Raw genomic sequence first — 19,422 nt, forward strand, 5'->3', positions numbered from 1 at the left:
GGGAAGAAAATGACAGTTTCAGGGATAAATGGAGCCCCATAGATTCACTCCAGCTCTGTAGTCTTGAGGTGATGAAACTGAGGCCTAAAAAGTTTCAATGGCTAGTCTAGTGTCCACATGGTTAGTTAGTTGCTTAACTATGGCTTTCATGGTTTTCTTATGACTGGAGTCTGTGCTAAATACCACTTTCTCAATGAGGTTGTTCCTGAGCACCTTAGCTGAAGAAGTATTGGTGGGTAGAGTCCCTTACCCACACCTGCCAGTCACTCTATCTCATTACTATAGTCTATTTTCTTCTGGGCACTTAGCAGTCTCCAAAGTTATATTCTGATTTATGATTCAGTTGTCTCCCCTTTTAGAGGTCTGATGGCAGAAACTTTGGTTCGTTTCACTGCTCTATCTAGAGTAATGCCTGGCACATAGTAGGTGCTCAATAAATATTTGTGGATTGAATGCTGAGTTGTTTATGTCTGTAACATGTGCTTGAGAGGTAGGCACTGTACTGGAGTCTTGTAGTTAGAAAGTGGTGAAGCCAGAACCCAAAAGCCAGGGATATTTCACTTCAAATCCTGACATTTGACACCATAAGAAATTATTTCCATTGTTTGATGGTTCCTATTCTACTACGCCCTCCATGACCTCTTTCCAAGGCATCTACAGTTCCCAGGATGTGTTTTGGCATCCTCCTGTTGGCTGGTAATCTATCTCTGATGCAGTAGTCTTCATAGAAATCAATCTGATTATATTTTATGCAGCACAGTAGAGACTGCATTGCTGGTTTCTCTCTGTAAAGTTTATTGGGTACATTGCTCATATTATAGATATCATTCATGTTATTCTAATATGGTGAATTCCACACAGTTGTACTGATTTATAATAAAAAGCCTACAAAGGGAAGAAATCTACCCATCTACTGATCATTGGAGCCTAATGCAATCAAAGGGGTTGGTGTCAAAAAGTTCAGAAGGTCAGAGGGCTTAGAAAGTGACATGTGCCAAAAGATGAAGAAAGCACTGGGTTATAAACAAGACACTAAAAAAAAATATGAAACAGTGTTGATTCCGACCACAGGGTAATCCAAAAATTAGAATTGGGGAAAATGCCCAAGCTCTTGTCTTTAACAAAATTGTCACCTTTTCCAGGTGAAGGTCATATGGGATACATCAATCCATTTTTTCCTCGATTGCAGAACAGGCTGAGGAAAGTGATGGTCAAACTTTGATGCACATCTGAATCCTGATTCTGGAGAATTATTAACAAATGGGCCTGGGTACCTGCTTTAATGAGGCTGGGTTCCAAGTACTGAGGGCTTATGATGGCGGGCGTTATCAGCCTTCACTAGCTCACTCTGCCTGCAGGGGGCAGTGTGAGCTGACCCTTTCAAAAGCATAGGGTCAGGAAAAGAGCACTGGAAATGGGTTTTGAAAACTTGTGCTTAGCTCTCTGCACTAATTCCTAGGTGTGTGATTTCCATTGAGTTACTTCATGTCTTTGAGCTTCAGTTTTCTTGCCTGAAACCTGCATGGTTACTGGCCATTGTGAGGATTGGATAAAGGAATGCATGTGAAAGAACTAAATGCAAGGGAAGGGAAGGAGGTGGTGGTTTAAAATATGGACTTTTTCTGTTATAATAAAATGATAAATTAGATCTTTTTTTAAAAAAAATATTGGGTCCAAGGATAGCTTTTTGAAAAATATGTTTTTTATTTATTTCAGAGAGAGGAAGGGAGAGGGAGAGAGAGATAGAAACATCAATGATGAGAGAGAATCACTGATTGGCTTCCTCCTGCATGTGAACCATTGCATCCTGGTTCAGGGGTCAATGCTCAACCACTGAGCCACACCAGTGGGGCCATAAAGCTAGGTCTTTTACTTCCAAATCTCACCCTGCCAGCCAGCCATCACCTGTGTGGCAGCGGGGAAGTTACTTAGTTATCCCTAGCCTCAGTTTCTCATTTGTGAGAGAGACAAAACCAATCCTTTACCTGCATTAATTCTCAAGCTTCACACAAATCCTGCTGTCATTGCCTTTATTTCATAGTAAGGAAACCAAGACACACAAGGGTTAAGTCATTAACTCTGAACCACACAAAGGCCCATTTAGGACATGTCCTCAGGTGCTCTGGGTGCAGAGCCACCACTTCTAACCAGTGAGCTGCCAGCTCTGAAGACCCTATGAGACACAGGGAGCAGAGGGCTGAGCCGATGGCCAGTGCTCAGTAACGTTTCCTAACATTTTAATAAGTTCCTTTCACATTACAAATGTGCATCCCTCCAATTTATGATCCATTGCACCACACAGCCAGTACCCAGACTTACATAGTTATTGCCCATGAGAAGAAAAGCTCACTTGGGCTGTGTAAACTACAGATGCATTTATGCTGGGAGGGGAGTATTGTTGGTCTTTATTGCTTTCAGAGCATTGGACATAAAATATATATTTGTTAAATAAAGGTTAGAGATCACCTTACATATGGACTGACCATTACTCACATAATCAGGAACAAGACCAGTCTTATCCTCACAAGATGTCAAGAGTAGGAACCAAAGTTATTCAAAGAGAAGAAAAGAGAGTCAAATGTCAACTAGAGTTAAGGGCAACATTCTCATTTTGGGATCTTTCTAGGGTGTCGGGAAAAGACAGCACAGCCTGCAGCCCAAGGAGGCAAGGCCTTCTTATTAAAATCAGGCCATATTGGGAGAGGCATAGTGTGATGATGGGTGGAGTTTCCTGTAGTTTTAAGGGCTCACTTAGAATGAAGAACCCTGGAAAAGGACACTGGAGTTCCCAGGCAAGATTTAGGGTTTCACAGAACAAAGGTTGATTAAAAAAAACCCATTTCCTTTAAATTAGCTATATCTCCACAATCACTTCCCAGTGATTTGAAATACCCGTGAAAGAAACATACACTAGCACAATGCATTATTTATGAAATTATGCAATTCATTCATATAATTACAATGAATACAAACCCATTGTTTTACTAAGAGTCTAGATGTTTACAATCCTACATTGCAAGGAATGCATTTTCACCCCCATAGCCATATGGAGTGATGAGCACACTTGTTTTAAAAAATAAACAGTAAATAAATCAGCACACTTAACTAAAAATAAATTGAGCCTGAGATTTATACTACAACAGGGGAATCTCCAAGGAACAATATTAGCCTTAATGTGTTCTTTTCCTCTATTAAAATCCTACACAGTCTATCAACTTGAAACACCTTAAACTTTAATTACGTAGGCGCGGACTTGATGACAATTCTGTTTCTTCTTGGTGAGGCTATGGAGCCATTTCTGTTTGCTCCCACAAGTGTCCCTGTCAGCCTTATTCTCTTGAATATGGATTTATAGCCATTAAGGAGCATTATCGCCCAGGGCTGTTGTCAGAACTACCTCTTCCCAAGCAAAGCCGAAGCTGACGGCTTTCGCTTTCTCTCTTCTGTTCAGCAGAACCCTCAGAGGAGATGTTTTAATGAGTAAGCCCCAGCCAGTAAACACCCCCAAACCTCAGAGAAGAACAGAGAAAGAGTAACACCAACCTGAGCCAAAAGACTCATCTCTCGACGAAAAAAAGCCCAAAGAAGCTCACTTCAATCGGGACGGCGGGCTCTTTACTTACATTGCTTGCAAGACCTTCCAACAGCTGGAATCTTTGAGCAGCTGTGGAGCTTTCTCTTGAAATCCCCTTCCCTTTGGCAGCAAGGCGTGCTCATTACTCTTTGGGGCTTCAGACTGATAAGTAATTTCCTGATTTGTTTCAAAAGCATTCTCCCAAGCTTTGGGCAGTGGCAGGGAGAGAGGCAACAGCACGCAAAGCCCACAGCATACAACGAAGGGACGCTGTGGCCTACACAGACCTCCTATGTGTTTGATGGAGCCCCAAAGACGTATTTTTGATCTCACGAACAAAAATAAACAGCCTCCTCTGTTGGCTCGCTCCCCAGATCATATTTGAAACACAGCACAAAGAGTCTGGATGATATTTGTTGTAAGTACAAAATTCAAGTTGAATGTTTTCTCATTTTTCTTGTTGTTGGGGGAAATCAAGGCACCTTTGGTCTTCAAGGCACGTTGTGATTGCGTTATTACCAGCCACTGGACAGAATGTTCCTAGAGACCCTGCAGTTCAGCCCCTTCAGTTTACAGTGGAAGGAAATGAAGCCCGGGGTTACCTGTCTGGAGCAGGTTCACACAGGAAATGAGAGGAAGGATGGGAACCAAAGAGCTTCCTGGTGGCCACACCAAAGTTTTGTCCCCTCCATGGAGGTGGACACAGACACAAAGGTTTGAGATCTGACTCTGGATCTTTAGGCTCCCTCGCACTGGTTGAGGTCCTTAATATTTGAGTTCTCACAGCTGCAAAATGGGGATTATAAAAGTTACTTCTGTTTGGTCATACAGTGTAATCACTGGGAAAGAGCTCTGTCGAGGATGAAACCGATTGTGTTATTTTTTCAACAGGTCCCAATCTACATGCTTCTCTTCTCCTTTAGACTCTCATATAATGTTGTTGCTGTTGTTGTTATTGTTTCAAGAAGCCATCAGGTGATTTTGAAGGGAGGAAAATATTGGTCAGGGAATGGGATTGGATATGGATAAACTTTGACCTTGGAAAACCAGATCAAGACCAGATGAAAAGGTATGTTTTGACATTTGCCATGGCAATGACAATGGGTCTGACACCAGAAAATCAAGGCTTACCACTGCTTCTGACACCAGCCAAAGAAAGGGATTCCATGTAAACGTACCAAACCACAGTGTCCTTACTAGGGACATAATCCCTGTCTGCTGTGCTTAGCTCATTTTGCTGGAGTGACATTCCAATAAGGTCTTCATTGAGGTAGTGCTTATCAGCAATGGCAGGCTTAGCCATTGTAAAGTAGTATTTTCCAGCATTCAGCACAGAATTTCACACAGAAAACATTGTTGATGTGATGTGCCACGCCATTTTACATTTCATCTGTGATGTTGGCTAACTTCCCTGAGTGCCAGAGCTCCTGGGTTCTTGGTCTTTCTCCCTCCTTTTAAGGAGTACATTTCACCTTTCTTCCCTGTCATCCCATCTCTTGGCACTTCTCTCCCATTACTGGTTTCCTTTCGTAGAGTTTAAATGTCCTTCTATTTCTCATGCAACAGTAAGAATGAAAAAAGAGAGAAAACATGTAGAAAAGCATCTGCAGAGTTTACCCTGGAAATAGCCACAACCAAGCACCAAGTGAATCAAAGTCAGCCTCATTTTTGAGAATGCTCAAGCTCCAAATCCAGCTCATATTTAAATATTCCATTCACTTCCTTTGCCCTTTTAAAAATTCATTCATTAAATGTCATTGCAGTTAAGACTTGAACTTTATTATCTATAAGAGCAGTTTTCTAATTCAGCGTTGTCTTAATTGGCTTAGGTTGCTATAACAAAATATAGACTTATGGATTAAACAACAGCCCCAGTAGCTGCACTGCCTGTACCAGTTTAGACTATCTAATTAAGAAAAGTAAATTTGTAGGAAAATATTAGGTAAATACATGGCACAGGTAATAATCTGTAATGACAAGAAATGTGAGATGTACTTACCTAATATTTTCCTACAAATTTACTCCCCCCCCCTCAAATATAATACAAATGGTAATATTTGGAAAACCCAAATGTAGGAGAAGTACCAAGTAATGACCCCGACTTATAGATGGAAACCTTGCCATGAGGGAGCATTTGATTTGTCTCCTAAGTGGAGTTAATTCTTTAGCACTTTTAGTAAGGGCAATAAAATTTACATCTTTCTCAAAAGTATAATTCAAGAGTCTTTGTTTCCCCAGTGATAGCACTCCCTTGAAGACTAAAAATTGTTTTTCTTTCAACTCTTATTTTAAGATTTTGATTGAAAACATTAAAACGCAGGCCTGACTTCAAAGCATAGTTTGTAACTAAAAAGAATTTTCTGGTTTACATTGTTGAATTAATAATGATACTGATTCAAAAGAGGAACGAGTTTCCAAATCTCAAGAATTTTCATTGTTAGTAGATGCAACTTCTATATAAACAGTTAAACCAAAATGACCCTCAAAACAACTAAATCTCAAGCCCTTCCAAGCTCCTCATTTAACTATCATCATCTTTTTTGCCCCTCCCTCCATTTTTTCATTTTTTATGTCCAGCATCATGACCGTGCTGTCTTAGAAACCACAGTTATTGCACATATATTTCTTGTCTTAATTAACAACAAAGTGTCCACTTACTTGGTGGATTATCCAGGATAAATGTATTTACTGAAGCTGGATTATTTTAGTCAAACAAGACAGCTTGTTTGGAAGATCCTTGGACAATCACAAATGAGATCTAAGTTAGATGCTATTTGAAAGGTAAATATGTTGCCAAAAAAGAAAGTAGAAAAGAAAGAAGAAAATAGAGAGAAGGAAGGAAGGGAGGGAAGAAAGAAGGAAGGAATGGAGGAAGGAAAGAAGGGAGAAAGAAAATGGGAAAAGGAGAAAGAAAGACACCATGAAAGAAAAACAAAGAGAGCAGGAGAAAGGCAAAGCAAAGGGACAGATCCGGTAACTGCCAATAAAACAGACATGGTCCGTGCATTTTCCATGCAGCTCTAAGGTTTTGAATGTACCGTACCACTTCATTCTTTAGCGATGTAGTGACTCATAAACTGACTTAACAAGACTTCAACTGCAGCTAAGATTTACACTTAGAAGTGCCATATTTGGACAGGGTGACCAGCTTTCCTGGTTTGCTGGGGACTGAGGGCATTCCCCAGATGTGGAAACTTTCAGTTTTAGAGCTAGGACAGTTCAGACAAACCAAGATAGTTTGCTTGTGACAAGGAGTTTTCCAGGGCAAGAGACTTGTAGTGTTAATACCTGGAAAGTCCCGGGCAAATTGAGAAAATTTGGTCGTGTTATCTTTGGATGAAACAGTAAATCTGACCTGTTATGCTTGAGTGTTGTGTACTAGTAAGAAACCAGCTAATTTTAGCACATCTTCTGTGAGTCAGGATCTGTGCTAAGTGTTGTACACAATGTAGTAGACATTATCTTTTTCTGCCTACCTAGTACCCTGATATCCTTGGGTAACTCTTTCCCTGTCTTAGGTGATTCTAATTAGTCTTTCATGTGTAGTGCCCTTTATTTGTGACAACTTTCTTTGGGTGAGCCAAGCATAGTAGCCATCTGATGCACCTGGAAACAGTGGGTATTTGAGGGGTGAGCATGTAGCTCAAGAAAGACAGGCTTTGGGAAAGAAATGTCTGCTTTGCTTCTAGTGAAGACTGCCATTGGTCATCTTGGTCATTATGTATGACACACTCAACAGACACAGGAAAAAGTGGGGCAGGAGGGAGGGAGGGAGAGTGAGAAAGAGAGAGAGAAAAAGATCACTTGAGTCCCTGGATCCTGCCAAGAGGAAGATAATACCATCCATAGATTGACCAGTTACCTGAGCTACTGCATTTTCTTTTTCTTAAGCTATCTTGAGTTTGGAGTCTGTCATGTGTAACAAAGGAGTTGTGACCAGTAGACATATATGGACTTAGTTTTCTATTCTGAATTCAGTCTTATGAAACAGAAATAGGTTGAACCATATAAAATCACCAATATTCAACTTCTTTTGACTTTATATGTGGTAATTTCACTTGGTTCTATTTAAATAGTATTTCCATTTTACAGATGAGGAGAGAACTCACTGGTGATAAGCAGTATGTGTACTAATGTACATTTACTAGACAGCAGTCCTAGGAATCAAATCCACGTCTGTTTGAGTCTAAGGAACACAAATACATAGATTTCTAGTTGCTTATGTTGCTTGAGAAAAAGAAATCTCTTGAGAGCTATCTTTTGCTATCTGGCAAATGCTTTGAAATGACACTAGTTTGTGATTCACACACTATGTATGGACTTAGATGTGGTGCCAAACACCTGATTGTTGATCCCCAAATTCCCATTTCACAAAAAGAAATCAGATACTTGAGTGTGTCAAGCAAGAAGGGAATCTGCCCTCTAATCTGGTGAGTATTTGCATTTCGGTAGGGATAAAGCTCTGGGTGGACGGATGTTGGGTTTCCAAATTTGCTCCAGCTTTGGTTTTTACTGACAATCAAAAGACGTGATTTTCACCTCACAAGGGAAAGATTTATTATTCATTCCACTCTTGGTACAGAAAGATTGTTCAATTGTTTCCCATAACTCAAACCTAATTCATTTATAATGCAGCTGTGTTGGCAAGATAAGCATTCAGGCTATTGTCTATTATCGCCATCCCATGTGCTTGCCCACTGATGAAACAAAATAATGCTTGGCCAGAAAACATTTCTTCTTTTCCATGATGGTTTCTATACATGCTCTAAACCCCTCAGAATATGATTTGGGAAGATTTGTGTGTTATTTTTCTAGTATTTATTATATGTGAAGTTATTGAAATTTAAGATTGTTAATTTTAGTGCATTCTAGAGAAACAAGGTGTCCTACTGTGTGGATGCTCTTCTATAGTCTTTGCCTTAGGCATTATCTGTTGAGCATCTTTTTTCCTTGAATTTCCCTTCCCCATGACATGGTGACAGGCTGTGGCCATCAGCTATTGCAGCTCTAATACTGCACTATAATAATAAACAACTCTCAAATTTCAGTGGCTTGTAACACCAAACATTTATCTCCCCACACCCCCCAGGATAGGTTATGAAATGTGCCCAAGCTCACAATGCTGGTCAACGATGAAGCTGAGTATCATTCATTTAAAAGATACCACTGAGCTCCTACTGAGTGCCAAGCATTATAGAAAGGTTGATAAACCACCAAACCAAAGACTATTTAGGTCTTAGCTGATGAACATAAAAGGGAAAACAATCTCATTATAGCTCTGGAGAGTCTATCGGAAAGAAAGAACATATCAAGCAGGAAATACTTGGCAGGATCTCATAAAGTCAACAAGGCCATGTTTGCCATGGGTTGGAAAGACAGGGACCATAATTAGATCATAACAAGATTAATTAAACAATGTAGATATAAAGGCATTCTCAGTGGAAGTTGATGTTGTATCTCTAATTTTATTTAAGAGAGGGAACAGGAGAGGGGAAACATTTGAAATCTTTTTTGGGGGGGGGGGTGTCTTCTCAGTGCCAGGCAGTGGCCCATGAGAAGAATCTATGTGTGGATCTTCTTCAAAAATTACACTTCATTTCATACTTTACAACTCTCTGGATATCATTTTCTTTATGTCTAATGCAAGGATGGTATTATTTCTTTCTTAGCTTTGACTCAGTTCACACCTAACACATTGCAGAGCCTCAGTGAATGGTAATTCTCTTGGCAGATTCAGTTAGTTGCTTTCCAATGTTCATTTTGCCCTTCTTTCTTACTAACGGAGGCCTTGTTCCTTTGGGGAGCTAATGTAACTGGTGAATACCCCCCTTTCTCTACTCCCTGTGGCCAGGAAAGACCATGTAACCTACACAGTCTGGACAATATTTAAGTAGAGATCAAATGAGGAAGTTGCTGGTAAAACATCCTACAAGGGAAAGACAGCTGGTGCCACCTGTTCAGGTTTTGTTCTTAGATTTTGCCATTTACCAAGAATGCAGTCATAACATTAACGTGGTGTAGACATATTGTAATCTTCATAAAGGAGAGCAGGAAGGTAGAAGGAACCTGGGTCTCTGATGACAATGATAAGCCATTGAACCCATCCATGACTGCATATCTTCAAACCAACTTCTTTTCAAATGAAAACATATCAAGACACCTTGGTTTGACCAGCTCACTGAAGCTGGGTTTCTGTTGCATGAATCAAACATATTCCTTAACTGGCACAGCTCTACCCCACATCTCTACCCCAGTCTCAATATGGAAGATTTTCAGATTTGTATATAATACTTCACTGTTGCAAAAGATTTGGCTTCTTTCTGAACAAATTTTCTAAAATAGCTCATTTTTCTTACTAGATGAGGCATTATTTGGCTATATTATAACAAAATTCTGCTTGAAAGTAAACCCCAACTAACATGCCTTTTGCTTTTTCTTCTTTTGTTTTAAATCAACCAACACACAATCATTACAGCCTACAGTAATAGCTTCAACCTGGCAGTATGGCTCTGCTGGGCTATATCTTACCAACCATGGCAACATCAGAGGAAACAGAAAAATCAAAGCTTAAAATGAAAAAAGAAATCCAATGGAAGTGATGTAAGCAAAGAATTAGTGAAGCTTATTTTAAGGTCTTCACACTTTAATTCTATACCTTTAGCAGTGATGTTGGGTAGGAAAAAAGTGCAGAATTTCAAGGCAGAGAATCCAGGTTCAAATCACCACTGAGTCATTTACCAGATGCATAATTCTGGTTAAGTTTTAAAAATATGTCAGGCTTTAGTTTTTTACAGCAAAATCATGATGATAATAATAGCAACAACATAATAATACCTACTTACAGAGTTGATACGAAGAGTAAGTAAGGTGACATATGTATAAGGGATCTGTAAATATTACACAAGCTTTCATTGCTATGGAGAAGTGAAAAGGTAAGTCAAGTGTGAAGTAGAGCCACGTTTGTCTAGTGGACCATCTGATCCAGATGCATGGTATACAGGTGTGAAACAGAATATTGAAGGTTAGCAATGAAGGCCTTTCATGGAGTTAGCTTATTATTCACTCTCAGAAAGATGAAATTCTTCTTAATGCAAGGTTAAAGAGACTTAGCTTTGTATATCTGGAGGGAAAAGGGGAATGAAATTTCTAGACATGGAGACCTCTTACATCAGCTCTTTATAGACACACTTCTCAGGAAATAATTAGTGCAAACATTTTGCTGGGTGGCTGGCATTGTACTAAATTCTTCAAATCATTAACTCATTCATCCCCTCACAACAACCCTAAGTAAGTACTATGATTATCCTCATTTTATAGATGAGAAAACTGAGGAATACAGAGGTTAAGTGACTTGCCCACAGACATCTCATAGGACTGGAATTGAGGCAGTCTGGCCCCAAGACCCTACATTCATGATGATGTGATTTCACCCTTTGAGGGGGAGAAATAAATAAAGAAGAACATATGTGAGACAGCTGGGCTATGAATCTTGAGGACTCAGCTCCTTGACAAACACAGAAGAGCTCATGTGTTTTCTTCAGGGAAGAAAGGCTACAGACCTGCCCAAGAGATCCTTTTGGTGTTTCAGTGAATGAAAATGTAACCCTCTATTCACAAATAGTAATGTCTCTCCTTACTTTAATGGGGGATTTAGGGATTTGGGAGACATCTGGAATCTATTTATGGCATTTGGGGTTTAAAATTCAATATTAAAGTTTTATAATGAAAGAGACAAAGAAGTCAGAGTAGATCATATTAGCAAAACCTGACTATACAGGGCATGTGTTTGCAAACCGGGCTTTAATGTCTGGCTAAAATATTGCTCCAAACACCCTGGATCATGCCTCTCAAAAAGGAAAGACACCTCACTGGAGTCATTTTGATGCTCTGTGTGTAAGACAATAGAAAGGACTACATTTCAGGGCTTTCTTTTCCCCAGATAATGCTTTAAACAGCATAAGTGATTAACTTGCCTGTACTGAGATTAAATATGATACAAAGATCTTATGGTGACAGTCCCAGTTTGTCATTGTGATCCTGGGGGGGCACCATGGGATTCAGGGACAGATAACCTGGACTGGCTTTGCCATTTTGAGTTGTATAATTTCAGACAAGCTCCCCAATCCAGTTTCTGAACCGAGAGGACATCTCTAGCAGAAGGGGGAAAGCCGTGAAACAACTCTGGGGAATTTTTAATGGTTCCTTATGGCCAAAGTGTAAAGTGCTCATGAGGACTGGTAGGGATGAAACCCAAGAGGGTAATATCATAAAAGGTCTTGTGCTCCAAACCAGGGTGTTTGGACTCTTTCCTGAAAGCAATAGGGAACTACCAAAGGGTTGTTTTCCTTTTAATTTTTTAGGCACCAAACAGAATTACTTTTCCCTATTACTAATTTAATGGGTTATTGTAAAAAAAATGATAAAGAAGAAGGGAAACACTTGAAAGTGAATCATACTTCAAGAGATTGTTAACTTCTTGAGAATGTAGTTCTTTCTTGTAGTTGGATTTTTTTTGTAGTCAGACATTTTAATAAAAACTCTAGTCAGATTGTTCCCACTCTTTTATAATTTTCTTTTGTGTTCTGATTATAGAAATACAGATGTAAGTCAGTATAGATGTGTGCTTTTTGTCATTTATTTTTATTTTTTTGCCATTTTCTTTTTTTTATTGCTTAAAGTATTACAAAGAGTATTACATATGTGTCCTTTTTTCCCCCCGCCCTTGACAATACCCTGGACTCCCCTACCCCCAGTGTCTTATGTCCATTGGTTATGCTTATATGCATGCATACAAGTCCTTCGGTTGATCTCTTACCCCCTTTTTGTCATTTTAATGGCCACATGGTACTTAGTGGCTGTATGGATGTGCCATCATTTCTTTAATAGTGTTTCATCCTTCGGTGTTTCAATTGCTTCCACATGCTGGAATTATAATGAACCCATTGGAGGAACATTCTCCTCACCACATCTTAGCATGAATATTTCCTTAAAATACATTTTGAGACATGGAAGGATATACTTTCTTTAAGGAATTTCATGTATATTGCCAAATTACTCCCCAGTAAAATTGTGTAAATTAACTGTCCTACTTATTTTATTCTAGAGCCTAAGCAGGAGATGGCAGTTAATTTCTGATAGATTACAACATTGTTCCAAGAAAGTGACAAAGATGGTGAGATTATGAGGAATGGGGATGTCAAATGTGGACAATTGCCATCTTAGAGGAGGGGATGGTAGCATCTTCAAATATTCAAGAAACCACCATGTGGAAGAAGGGCTGACCTTGTTCTGCGTAATCCCCAATGACACAGCTAGGATCAATGAGTATAAGTTCTAGAAACAAGTCTGCCTTCATAACAATTTAACGCTAAAATATGCAGTGACTAATCTTGGAAAGATGTCTCTATTTGGGATCTGTGTCCTTTAGAGGTGGAAAAAACAATAACTCTACAATAAAACATTTTATTTTCTTTGAAACCATGGTGTCGTCTGGGCTAGTTAATACTTGTGGTTTTTAGATATAAACCAAGCTGACGAGAATTGACAGGAGCCCTTACAGGCCGAGTTCAAGTGCACATTTTGGGTCTGATACATAAGTGCATGGATGACTTTTAGATGCAGTCAGTACTTGTCATTTGCAGATTCTGCATTTGCAAATTCACCCATTTTCTGATCTGTATTTGAAACCCCCAAATCAATACCCATGGTACTTTCTCAGTCATTTGAGGGTAAGCACAAAATTGCAAAAAATGTGTGTGGCCGCCGTGCACAGTTCTAGTTGAGGTCGAACAAAGCAATGCTTTGCCTTCTTTCAGCTCTCAGGGTACAAACAAGTATCCTTTTTACAGTCTGTGTAGTGCCATGTGTTTTGCACTCTTTGGATTTGGTTGGTGATTTTGCTTTTTAAAGTGGCCCCCAACCATAGAAGTGGTATCTAGAGGTCCTACATGTGAGAAGGCTGTGAGACTGTGTGCTGTTCCTTATGGAGAAAAATAGGTGTATTAGGTAAGCTTCATTCAGATATGAGTTCTAGTGCTGCTGGCCATGAGTTTAATGTTACTGAGTCAACAATGTGCATGAAATAAAGTGTCTTTAAACAGAAATACATGTAAAACAAAGTTATATAATGAACAATTGTTGAAAGTGCTGTCACCAGAGGCTTGCAGGACCCTGATCCTGTACTTTTCTTAGGAACAATGGTTCAGTGTTCCTTCACTCTTTGGAATGACTAAATAGAACAGAATTGATGGTATGTACTTTTAAATGACGGATGGATTACTTTTGCCCATGGAACCCAACTCTCAAATGCCTGGTCACCTGCCTTGAACCCAAAGCACTGGCTATTCAAAAGATGACTGACCCTAAAAGTGGGGACCACCTGAAGGCCTATGCAGCAGGCCAGGCCATTGCTTTTACCAGCCAGATCCTTGATGAACGCGGCCAAACCCAAGCATGTCAGGGTTCCATTGGCTGTAGAGATGAGTCATGTCTAACCACATTGCCCTGTCTTGTGATGGGTCATTTAAATGTCGTATATCCTCTAATAGTCAGGACCCGCATTTTTTTATATTTTATCCTTCTAAACATGGAGCACAGTTTTGAGTGGCATGAAAACCATTCTGGATGGTAAGAAGCAGGCAAAAAAAGGAACCTTAGTTGAGCCTGAACAGTAACTATCATAGCCCTGCTGGTGTGGCTCAGTGGTTGAGTGTAGACCCATGAACCAGGAGGTCACAGGTTTGATTCCAGGTCGGTGCACATGTCCAGGTTTCAGGCTCAATCCTCAGAAGGGGGAGTACAGGAGGTGGCCAATCAATGTTTTTCTCTGTCTTAGGGCTTCCTCCAGTCCGTTGCAACCTCTGCATTGCCTGCTTGGCTCTGGAGACATTGATTTGATCTTATTCTGCACTGTGTAAGCTCCTTTTTTTTGAGTATGACCCTGTCATCTACATAAGTTCACCTGATCCTCATGGTTATATTACTATTCTGTTGCTGAATGAATTTACTCAACACCATACGGCTAAGTGACCTGAGATTCAATTCAGTTCTCCAGCCCCTTTTCCACACAGCCTCCTGGAAATTTTACAGCCTGTAAACTTTTACCTCCACAAAGCAAGGCCTGGTTAGGACATTTCTCAGGCACTGATTTTTGAGGAAAGCAAGAATCCAGGGGTGCGGGAAGGCCAGACATGAGTTGGGGCGGGGGCAGGAGACAATATTTCTATAGGAAATCTTTCCTTAAGTACAAACAGAGTCTAATTGAGCCCTTCATATTCTATCATTTCTGCTTAAGAGCTACCTTTTAAATTTGCATCCACAGCATGGAAACAATTTCTTAAGAGGCAAGCACATTCATTTCCCTAGTGCTTACCCCTCATCTCCTGCTTCCTAAGGTCTATATGCCAGTAGCAGGGGAGGGGGACTCCTTATCTGTGGGCTCAGTCTCTGCTGAAAGATTTCCTGGAATTCACTCAAAGGCCACTGGATTTACATATTAAAAATGAACCCATTATGCAGAGCACAAGCAACCCAAAGATGCCTGCTTCATCCAAACAGGACCCAGCAGAGCCCAAGTAACACACGGAACCTCGACGAGGGTGGCCTTCGTGATGTACTGGAATTTCAGGGAGGAAAGTCCTCTAGTGCCCTCACTTCCAGTCCCTCCCCCACACTTTGGCCAGCTTCATCCTTCTGAAATTCTGTTTCCAATGGCTCTCTCACTTAGAGCCTTTGATGGCTTTCCCTTTCCTTGAAAAGAAAGTAAAAATCACCTCCCCTGTTTTCTGAATTCTTCGCAGTTTGAACTCTTATCCAACCCTCACCTAACTTTTTCTTGCTTTCATTCCAGAACATTCTTCTCTGAGCAAGTGAGGATGCTGAGCCTTCACTAAGGACTCCATATGTGAATCTTTTCCTTTTGTTCTCTCCACTGGATATGGGTTCTTGCATTCCTTAGAGATTTCTGTCCAAGTTTCTCTCTTTTGAAGTCTGAGACTTCTGGGCCGCAATCTCCCTGGATGAAGGGATTTCAATGAGGACTAAGTGCACATACCCAGTTTTCTACGAACAGCTGTGGAGGAAGAGGGGGTGATGATACTTCTTCACCAGATCCTCAGATATTGGGATGGACCTTGACTGAAGCTTTAGACTCACATGAAACATCAGCTTCCAATTTCCTAGGGTGGGAATGGATACAGGGCCCATAGAGTCCTTATATAATCTACTTCTTCTCTTATTATGTTCCAAGATTCGTTTATTCGTTGACTCAAATGCATTTTGGACAAAGAGTAGTTTCAGCCTCATTCTCCAACAGGTATCTCACCCTGCCCCTTGCCCTGCTGTCCTGTTCATTCATCGTCCTTAGCCCCTCTTCCTTTCTTGGTGAATGGAGATTATACCTACCTCAAGGGGCGATTGGAGGACTGAATGAGATCATGAGTGTCCACTCCCTAGATAGGACATTTGGCACATAGCAGACACAGAGGGTGCTCAGCAAATGCCTCACCTGTCCTATCTTCTGATGATGTTTGTAATCAATTAGAGCCACCATGCATGCATCTGTCACTGCAAACTCCCTGGACCATTTCAGTCAGAGACACAAAATGTCTTTGAGGTGTTCCTGTCTTATCAGCACATCACATGGATTTTGTCAAGCTGTTTGTGTGACTATCTTTTGAAAAAAAATCTAAAAATAAGAGCTGAAAGAAAAATACTCAGCTGATTCTCCTTTTTATGGGCATGTTGGCAATTTGTCTGTCCAAACTAAACAGTCTCTGTTATGGTCTTACCCAAGTTTATTCTCAAAAAATCAAAAACTTGTCCTAGAGTGAACTTACCGGCCAGTTTCTTTTAAGATAAATTTTTAAAATATTTTTTCAAGAAGCAACAGAAAATGTCACTGGCTCTTTCATGCAGACATTGCACCAGCAATTTCTAAGCCTTTTGATTGGGAGGGAAAGCAGTGTTTTACTCACTCCCTTATCTGGTGCAAAGAATAACTAGTAATAATATCTACAGATAAAAGCCCAAATGGAAATCATCTCTTTGACACTGATTTTAATGTTTTTAATTAGATTTTTAATCTCCTCCAAGCTAATATTCTAGAAATCAAAGCAGCCCTCTGGACCTGGATGTACTAGGAGGAAAATATGCTTGCAAATGGATACTAATCAGTTTTCAGGGGCAATAAAGGGATGTGGAAAACCAGTTTCAGGAAGATAAGAAGGCCAAATGAACTGGAGCTGGCCATATGACAGGACAGGCAGAGGTCAGCAAGGACCGCGTGTCCAGCGAAGGAGGAAGGAGTGGGCAGATGGTGGAGCGGGACAGTGTGGAGAGTGGCTGGTCTTGTCCAAACTCCACTGCACCTGAGTGTGCAGCTCAGGACACAGTGTTTTCAAATTAGTGTCAGTGTGGGCAATCCCAATTCTGGCTTCTCCTCCACCACCCTCCTGGGCATCGGTGGCAATGATGACAAAGACCGCATGCCCACCCTTTTCAAAATATTTTTATTGATTCCAGAGAGGAAGGGAGAAGGAGAGAGAGCTAGAAATATCAATGATGAGAGAGAATCATTGATCGGCTGCTTCCTGCATGTCCCCCACTGAGGATAGAGCCTGCAACCCAGGCATATGCCCCAACCAGGGACTGAACCATGCCCTTCTAGTTCTTTTGCCAAAGGTCAACCACTGAGCCATGCCAGCCAGGTCCATTCCTTTAAAAAATGCTTTGCACCTTGCTGAAGCCTTTGCAACCCAAAGTAGGAGCTGTAACCTTTGGTACGTTTTTACTTTTTCATTCATTTCATTTCAGGCCCTGGTGCTGGGACATGACCTTTCAGGGCACAGTTTTTGTCATTCAGCAGGATTTTATGGAAGCATGCAGCTCTCTAAGGATTCAATTTGTGCTTTATCTGGAGGCACCTTGGCAGTGTGAAAAGACTGTGGGTTTGGGGTCATACAGGTCCAGATCTGAATCCTAGTTTTGCCATTACTGACACTGAGCAAACCACCAAACCTCTGTAAATCTCATCTCATCTGAAAAGTTTTCTCGCCCACTTTATAGGATTTTGTGAGGATTAAGAGAGGTAATCAAATGACATATTTGACACAGAGCAGAAAATTTAACAAATGGCAGTTAAAATAAAATGAGAAGTTAGATGTAAAACAGAGTGGGTATTTGGTCAAGACACTATCGTGGAAAGGACATCATCAAGATACATTTCTCACTATTTTCCAACTTTTAAATTGCAAGTATACAGGATATGGTGGGCTCACCTTTGGTTCAAATATGTTTAGGTCTCCCACATTCTATAAATATATTATTGTGCTTTTGCTAACCCTTCAAGCTGCCTTCCTCACTCTCCCCTTCCAGGCTCTACATTTGTTGAAGGATTCAGCCATGCCTGCTGTGGATTCATCCTAGCCATCCATCCATCCTTTCACAGCCTAATTTCTGTTTCACAAGTCTCCTGAAAATCCTTCTAGAGCAGCAAAAAGACGGGTGTGCCACAAGAATGTTAAAAACATGCAACACCTGGCTCTATAGTCAGGGGGCACTGACCTGTTTTCCCTTAGATTGTCAAATAAAAAATGACAACAGCCAACACAATAGTAGCTATCCAGTGTGAATGAATAAAAAAGTATGCCTCTTTCTTTTTGTCAGATGGGCAAAAAAAATAGGATATATTTTTTGATGTGCTGCAGAACTTTAGTAATTAGTTGATGTTCCACAAGATAAAAAAGGTTGAAAATTGCTGCTCTGGAGTCTAGAAAGCCATCAACATGCTCCACACTGCCATAAGGCATATGGCCTTGTCAACTCTGTGGCTTTTCACCCCATTAGCCACCACTTCCTCTAAAACAGCAATTCTCAACCACTGCATGTTAGAATGATGTGGGGGTTTTTATAAAATTATTTATGCCTGGATCCCACCACCAGAGAGTCTGATGTAATGGTCCAGGGTGCAACCTGGGCTTTGAGATTTTTCAAAGCCCCCTCATTGCTGATTTAAGAGCAGCTAAGATTGACAACCTCTACTAAGACTCTCTCTCTCCTTGGTTTATATAATATTGCAAAGCCTTGTTTCTCCCACGTGCCAAACACATCTGAATCTCTTTTGGAGTCATAGTCAAATCCTGCTTAGAATGTAGTTTTATGTAGTAAAGGATGCAAGCGTTGCAATTAAAGTAAGTTATAGTTGGAGTTGTTGCTATGGTATTGTTAAAGGAATTCTGCAATTCTTGGTTACTAAGAAAGCTAACTGAATGCAGGTTCAAGGTACGGCTGGCTGGATGGGTATGGGAAAAGAAGGAAGGATCTGATGTTTTTTTATCCAAACAACTTAATAACCCTGTATGTCTAATGCTTTCTCTTCCATTGTGTTTCATCAGAAGTATCAGGAATATTAATCTTAGTGATGGTTGATTGACCACCATGTTATAACCTCACATGGATGTATCACATGCATACATTATAACTTCAATGAGATGGAAACTATTAGCCTCATTTAACAGCACAGAAATAATGGAGATGGGAGAGTTAGTTGTCCAAGGACACAAGCCTATAAAATGACAGAGCTGCGGTTTTAACTCAGGTCAGATCCTCTCTGGATTAGAATCTTAAGTAATTGTTGCCAAATGTGGGGGAATTTCTCCAGAAGTCCTATTTGAGGGAGATATTGAAATACTCAAAATCAGTCTTGTAACTCCTTTCAGTATTCCTCTTCCTAGGGCAGGACCCTGCACTCTTTCTTTCTTCCTGTGCTTTGGTTTTAATACTTCTCATTTCTGGTTACCTGAGCCACCTCTAGTTCAGCTTGACAAGGTCCCTATTGATGTGGGTGTCCA

At 40.4% G+C, this 19,422-nt stretch overlaps 1 protein-coding gene across 3 annotated transcripts in view; it reads right to left on the reverse strand.

The window, feature by feature from the left end:
• Nucleotides 1–19,422, reverse strand: part of C1QTNF7 (C1q and TNF related 7) — a 99,899-nt gene that overhangs the window by 65,693 nt on the left and 14,784 nt on the right. The window contains exon 1 of one of the 3 annotated variants that reach the window (XM_059675425.1): nt 3,624–3,728. The exons of 1 other annotated variant lie outside the window; for it this stretch is intronic. The gene's annotated coding sequence lies outside the window, so the exon portion shown is untranslated. Of the gene's footprint in view, nt 1–3,543; nt 3,729–19,422 lie in introns of those variants that run through there. One more of the 3 variants, XM_059675419.1, reaches the window with a different exon arrangement.

The sequence above is a fragment of the Myotis daubentonii genome, chromosome 1, assembly GCF_963259705.1.
Source record: "Myotis daubentonii chromosome 1, mMyoDau2.1, whole genome shotgun sequence".
NCBI classification, from domain to species: Eukaryota; Metazoa; Chordata; class Mammalia; order Chiroptera; family Vespertilionidae; genus Myotis; species Myotis daubentonii.